The 7,837-nt window shown below is 38.0% G+C and overlaps 1 pseudogene; it reads left to right on the top strand.

Moving 5' to 3' along the window:
• The first annotated feature begins 2,677 nt into the window (after positions 1 to 2,677).
• LOC122109208 lies at positions 2,678 to 3,602 on the top strand (annotated as a pseudogene).
• The last annotated feature ends 4,235 nt before the right edge of the window (positions 3,603 to 7,837 follow it).

The raw sequence follows: 7,837 nt of genomic DNA, 5'->3' as shown, positions 1-7,837 counted from the left end.
CTTGTATCCAAAGGGCCCCTGATATTTTTTCCTTTCTCCCTCTATTCCTGAGTGACTAAATAGCAGATGGAATCTCCACCCTCAGATGCCTCTTCTTCATGACCCAGATTTGTGAGTACTACTGACTCATGGACACATATCTGACCTCGACCTCAGTTTTTCTGTCGAGCCATTGATTCACTGGGGAAGTGAGAATTCAGACAAAAACTTCAGTAATACCATATGAGGAATAAAATACAAGTAAATGTTTTATTGTTCTTAAAGGATCCAATTTTACGAAGTTGGAAAGCATCCTGGTGTCTAGGAATATTTGCTCTTCTTCCTTTGGTTATGGCTTCCAAGCACTTAGCTCAATAAATCATTACTTCCCAGGATTTGAGGGTATCTCTACTAAAATGGTAATAAACAATGATTCTACTAGTTACCTCCTATGTTCACTTGTCTGTATCCTTGTCTCAGACAATTCATAGTCCACAGCAGCACAGTGTATAAAGCTTCATAAAGCATGTTTACAGTTACTTACCATGCCATGCACATCAAGGTCAAACAACTTTCCCTATTAAAAAATGGTTTCCCTTATTTGCAATAACTAGTATATGTCTGAGACAAGCAGAAATGGTCAGATAAGTTGATGTTAGGTGAAATGAACCCCAAGATAAGTACTCAAGTGTTTTTTCTCTCTTGCTATTGTTTTAAACATATTTATAAGATATTTCTTTGTTGCTTTGTATGTTCCTCCCTCATGGTATAACCACTGTTTTCACTGTATTTCATGTTGGTATAATTTATGGAGGGGAAGGGAAAAAATTGTTTAAATAGGGATACAGGTGGCCCCATTGCAACAATAAGATATATAAGACATTATGTTGATAAACTTTGAAAAAGAAAAAATAAAAACAAACTTTACTACTTTGGTGTGGGTGGCAGGGGGAGGGGGAGATGGGAAGGGGTGGTAAGGGGAAACAAAGGAGAAGGCAACAATGCTTGATAAGAAATGTACTCATTACCTTACTCATGTAATTGTAATCCCTCTGTATGGTATTTTCACAATAAAAAAATGGTCTCTCATGTCCAACAGAAGATTTACTTTTTTGCAACTCTATCTGATTTCCTTTTATATCATGCATTGAGGAATTAAGTACAATTGTATACTAATATCTTATAAATAAATACCTTTTGTAGATTTGTTCTATGAAAAGTAGTATATTTATGAAAAATGGTTAAATTAACTGTAATTCAAAAGCACTAGGTAAGCTTACCTTTGAAACTTAGCCAATAATAAATCATTTCATAATGTAACTCATTTGCTTTACTTCCAGCAAAATGCACTTTTGAAGCAACTCCATCATTCTGTTACTGAGTTAATTTTTTTTACAACTAACCTATTACATAATTACATGTAGCTTAGTAGTTGGGTAAAGACTACTGGAAAAGTTTCACTACCAATATATTTTCCAATTATATGTTAATGATGTTATTTTTCCCATAGTATTATATTGTTATAATTCCAACATTATACTTTAGCTCAATTATTTAGTTATTTGTGACTGTTACAGGCATCAGTAAAAATAAGACAAGGGTTAAAACAGTTATGCCTTCTATTTTTTGGAGAGACTCTCACCATGATGCACCAGCATTCTGCTTTCTAATAGGTAATTTGTGTGAAGAAGCAATGACCTGAAATGACCATTTCAGGAGATATCCTACATTGCTGTGGTCATCTTGCAGTCATAAAGAGTGGGAATGCCTGGCTCCTGTGTAGCTGTGGGCAGGATAGTTCTACAGTGCAGAATGGTGTACTAGGAGGAATAATCACAGGGCATCAGAAAGCATGAGTTTGAGTTCTGGTTGAGTCTTTTGATACCTGTGTGCCTGAGAATTACCCTAAACACAGCAGAAATCAGATTCTGTATCTGAGGAGGAAAAATAATCCATCATGCCTGGTGGTAATAAATTGACAGCAGTATAATATGCTCGCAGTAAAAATAGTTCTGTACAACTCCTCAATACAATAGATACACAAACAAGGACACATAGATCTGAGAGTAAGGGTAAGGGGAAAACACTTGTTTGTCTTTGAAAAAATGAGTGGTATCTAAGGAAAATAAATTAAAGGCAGAGTTGTAAGAAGCAGCAGCATCAGAGTAAAAATAAGTCAGATTGGAAAGACTCTCTGTGAGTCACAATAGCAAAACATCCAGCCAAATTCTAGAAGCTCAAGGATTAGGTAGCCACAAGGCCTGGAATTCACATGATACTACTGCACTTGAATTGGTCAATTATCTTTAATTCTCACATATGTTTTGTGCTTCATAACATGAAAATTTTCTGTCAATAATTCTGTGATATTATCATCACCATATCCATAGAAAGATGAAGAAACTTGTCCTAGGGATGTTCAAGATAAAATAGTACATGATAGAAGAAGTAAATGAGTTTATAATATGCCCCTTTTAAAGTTTAATATCTCTGAAAGCTATGTATACTTTCTTCTTATTGAGAAAAGAACATTTTTCAAATGTCTACTCCCCAGATAAGTAACTATGATCACGAACATAATGTAAGAATCTTGTGGTAGATTAACCACAAGTATTTGCCCTGTCAACTATTTGACAAAAATAGATGAGTGGTTACTCATCTAAAATCTTTATATACTTATTTCTTTCATAGATATACTATGAAGAAAGAGAATTACACATGGGTGAGTGAGTTCATTTTTCAGGGTTTCTCCAACTCACACTCAACCAGCTCACACTCTGTTGTGTTTCTTGCACTGTAAATACTAACCCTGGTGGGCAATGTCACTATTGTGACCATCATTACCCTTGATTATCACCTCCATACCCCCACGTACTTCTTCCTCAGTATGCTGTCAGGCTCTAAGACTGTGTACACACTTATCATTATACCTAGAATGCTTGTCAATCTCATAAACCTTACTCACCCCATCTCCTTAGCAGGTTGTGCCACTCAGATGTTCTTCTTTATTACTTTGGCTATCATCAATTGCTTCTTGCTAACAGCAATGCTATGTGGCTATTTGCAACCCCTTGAGGTACTCAGTCATCATGAACAAGAAGGTGTGTTTTCAGCTGGGGGGGGGGGCGCAGGCCTGCAGCATTGGTCTGGTTGTGGCAATGACACATGTTAGCCGTGTTCAGGCTCCCTTCCTGTGCCACCAAGGTGGCCCACTTCTTCTGTGACATCCGACCTGTGATGAAGTTTTCCTGCATTGACACCACAGTGAAATGAGATCCTGACCTTGATCATCAGTGTGTTGGTGATCTTGATTCCCATGGGCTTGGTTTTTATCTCCTATGACCTTATCATCTCCACCATCCTCAAGATTGCCTCTGCTGAGGGCAGGAAAAAGACCTTTGCCACCTGTGCTTTTCATATCACTGTAGTCATTATTCACTGTGGCTGTGCCTCCATTGCCTACCTCAAACCTAAGACAGAACAGCAGAGATGCAGACCAGCTGATCTCTGTGACCTACACTGTGAAAGTAATCACCCCCCTCCTGAACCCTGTGCTGTACACCTTGAAGAACAAAGAAGTCAAAGATGCTCTGTGCAGGGCTGTAGGTCGAAAACTTTGCTGACAGAATATGTTAACTTCAAATAGCCTCTTTGGAGATTCTCTAGACAGGATAAAGTAGAACAGTGTTCACAATCACTACAGTTAAAATTCTGGATCCCATTAAACACTGATTGGGTACAGGCTGAGAGAACAGTCTGCAAATCCAGCCACTTGAAAAATGGAGATGGTTCTCCAATATGCAAACAAGTGAGCACTTCACAAAAAATAAGAATGAAGAGCCTGCTAGAGCTGAGCAAGTTGGCATTATAGGAAAATGACTAAGTTGGCATTAAAGGAAAATGACTATGTTTTCAGTATCTTTTAAGAGAAATATTTTTGAAAAGTGATTAAAAGTCCTTGGTGATCTGGTTAAAGCATGGTGCACCAGTACTATCAGCAATTATATTGTAAGAAGGTCCAGTGAGATATACAAGACACTATGTTGAAAAAGAACTTTACAACTTTGGGGGGGGGAGGGTGTTGAGGAAGTGGGGAGGGAAGTGATGGTAGGGGAAAAACAAAGGAGGAGGTAACAATGCTCAATAGGAAATGTACTCATTACCTTACTCATGTACCTGTAACAGCTCTGTACAGTATTTTTATAATAAAAATATGTACAAAAAGGAAGGTCCAATGGTTACTGGTGGTATTATATGCCATTGTCTGAAACCAGGATAAAGAAATTGGGATTGCCTTTGGATTTCCTTGCAGAATAGATAGCAGGTATTAGTGAAGGGGAGTCAAAGAGAGAATGTAGCAAGGGATGAGTGGGAGTGAGGTGATGAGGAGGATTTGGATAGGTAAGTAAAATCAGGGACTCAGTAAAAGAAAAAGGCTCATCAAACCATCAATCCTATCATTTAAGGTCCTCCAGGATCTGAATTCATAGGCTGTGGTCACCATTCACTTCTATTTTCAGCAACCTCTCCCCTATGTTCTATCATCTACCTCCACAAAGGCCACAGTGGTACCTAGTGACTTGTGTTTTCTATTTTCACATACTCTCCTGATCTTTGATGACTCATTATCACCTAGTGGGAACCTATTACTACTGTTGTCACTGCTTATTCAGCCTACTCATTTTGATACACCAACCCAAAGCACCTCTCCTTTTATAAGCCGTCTAATGTGATATCCATGAAGAAGTCATACTCTCAAGCCCTTCTCTGGAAATTTACACATTCATACAGGACTGCAATGAACATTTTCTGACACCTTCATGGGTGACCATGTCAACCTGGACAGTGATTCATAATGAAGTAGGGTGATAGCAGCAGAGATGGTTCTGCTCACTGCTCAGTGTTCAGCTAGGACCATGTGATATATTTTAATTTCACTAGGAACTCCATAAGGTTCAGGCTTACATAGATTCAGCTATACATTTTTCTTTTGAAACTTGTGGTAAAATCCAAGAGGACTTAATATGAATTTATCCTGTATTTGCCAATGGCCACTTTTACTCAGCAAATAAAAATATCTTAATCATTTATTTAAAAATACAAATAAATAAAAACATTTCATTTTTATTTTAGACAAATTGCCCTGTCTCTTCAACCTTTTAAATGCTGCCCTGTCTCTCCAACCTTTTCAATAATCTGCATCTGAAAACTTTGTCATTTATTTAAAATGTTAGGTAGCAGCACTGAGAATGCTGAGCTTGTCTCTGCTTGCTGCTTGTGGGGGGCTGCCTTTCCCTGAGCTGGCCTCCCTGTGGGCTCACCCACCTCCCTCTGGGTGGCCCCACCAGGGGTGGGGCTGTCTCCCCCTGGGCCCACCAGAGAGGGGAAGTATCAGGATATCAGATTCTTTGACCTTCTTCAAAAATGTCACTGTTTCTCTGGTAAGTGTTTCCAGCCAGGTGCCCTAGCAGGATCTATGCTACTTTTAAAAATGGTGTTCCTCTCCAGTAGGAGAGAGGTTTCTTCCAGCTGCTGTTCTCCAGGAGGGAGAGATGATGTCTTTTGTGGGGTACTCATACTTTCCCTTGGTATTTTGAACCATCCATGATATGACAAGTTGTCTCTGTGCCTGTCTGTGTCTGGCTAGGGTGTGAATTCCAGTTCCTGGTCTTCAAGTTCACACTGGAGGTGAGTGGAAAGCCTGCAGGCACTCTGTCTCTGATGCTTCCCCCTTTGCTGAAGCTCCCTGGACCGCTGCTGCTGCCATTGGCAGGTACTTAAATCTGCCTTCTTATGCAGGCTGCTCAGAGTCTTCTTCTTTGGTATAAATCTCTGTATAATTTTACTTTACTTGGTGTGACTCTCTAGACATGAATAGCTTGGTGGGACTCTAAAAACTGCTTCTTCAGAGAAAACTCTGTTGGTGAGAACACAACAGAATTAAAGGCCACCAAAGGCCACCACAGAAAATTCTCTAACTCATGGAGACAGAACAACACATTGTTGAATTACCAATGGGTCATTGAAGAGATCAGAAAGGAAATTCAAATGTTTATAGAATTTAACAACAGCAACAACAACAACAAAAAAAAAAAACAGACAAAATACCAGATCCTTTGGCGGTACTTAGAGAAAAATTTATAGCTCTGAGTACCTATATCAACAAAGTGGAGAAATCTCAAACCAACAGATTATGATACACCTTAAACTCCTTGAAAAAGAGGAACAAGCCAAACCTAAAACCAGTAGACAGAAACAAATAATTAAAATTAAATCATAACTAAATGAATTACAGAACAACAAAACCATAGAATCAACAAAACAAAGAATTGGTTCTTTGAAAAATTAACAAAACTGGGGCTTGGAAGGCAGCTCAGTGGTAGAGTGCTTGCCTTGCATGAGGCCCTGGGTTTGATTCAGCACCACATAAGCAGAAAAAGCTGGAAGTGGTGTTATGACAGACCCTTAGCAAATCTGACCAAAACAGGAAGAGAACAAAACCAAATAAATAAAATTAAAGACAAGAATGGGAATATCATGACAAAAACAAACAAGATCCAGAACATTATCCTAACAAATTGGAGATTATGGAAAAAATGGAAAAATTCCTAGCGAACATTGATATACCCAATCTAAACCAAGAAGATTTAAAACAACTAAATAGATCTATACAAGTAATAAAATAGAAATGGAAATAAAAGAAAAAAGAAAAGAAAAAAGAAAAAAGCCCAAGACAAGATGGATTCACAGCCTAATTCTAGAAAGCCTTTAAAGGAGAACTCACTCCAACACTTCTCAAACTCCTCAATGAAATTGAAAATGAAAGGTCACTACCAAACTCATTCTATGATACCAGCATAACTCTCATCCCATAAGCAGATAGAAACTCATCAAAGAAAGAAAATTATAGACCCATCTCTTTGATGAACATCAATGCAAAGCTTCTCAATAAAGTTCTGGCCAAATGACTTTACCAACTAATCAAAAAACAAAAACAAAAACAAAAACCAACCATGATCAAGTCAATTAATGTAATTCAACACATCAACAGCAGGAAGGACAAGAACCACATGCAGAAAAGGCATTGGACAAGCACCAACACCCCTTTATGATAAAAGCTCTGGAGAAGCTAGGAATCCATGGAATATTCCTCAATATAATTAAGGCTGTATATGACAAATCTACAGCCAGCATTGTACTTAATGGTGAAAAGTTAAAACCATTTACTCTAAAGTCAGGAATGAGACAAGGATGTCCATTCTCTTCACTCCTCTTCAATATAGTATTGGAATTCCTAGCTAGAGCAATAATGGAAGAAACAAACATAAAGGGGATTGAAATAGAGAAAGTAGTAAAACTCTACCTCTTTGCAGATGACATGATCCTGTATTTAAAGAACTACATAGGTTCTTCTCTCAGGTTATGTGAGCTGATCTGAAACTTTGGTAAAGTAGCAAGGTACACAGTTAGCCCACAAAATTCAGTGGCTTCCCTATACATCAACAATGAGAAGAGTGAGGCTTAAATCAGGAAAGCAATTCTTTTTATAATAACCTCAAAAAATACCCAGGAATTAACTTAACCATAGATGTGAAGGACCTCTGTGATGAAAACTATAAAAACCTGAAAAAGGATATAAAGCAGACTTAAGGAAGTGGGAAAATTTCCCATGCTCTTGGATTGGGAAGATGAACATTATGAAAATGGCAATACAGCCCAACGCTATCTATAAATTCAATGCAATCCCCATTAAAATCCCAACAACATTCTTCAATGATATAGAAGTAGCAATCCAAAAATTTACATGGAATAGTAAAAGACCCCCAAATAGCAAAAACAATCCTTAGCAAATGAACAG

The sequence above is a fragment of the Dipodomys spectabilis genome, unplaced genomic scaffold (assembly GCF_019054845.1).
Source record: "Dipodomys spectabilis isolate Male_0828 unplaced genomic scaffold, ASM1905484v1 ptg000069l, whole genome shotgun sequence".
Lineage (NCBI taxonomy): Eukaryota > Metazoa > Chordata > Mammalia > Rodentia > Heteromyidae > Dipodomys > Dipodomys spectabilis.
Note: the sequence above shows the minus strand (reverse complement) of the source record. Positions and strands in the feature narration are given on the sequence as shown.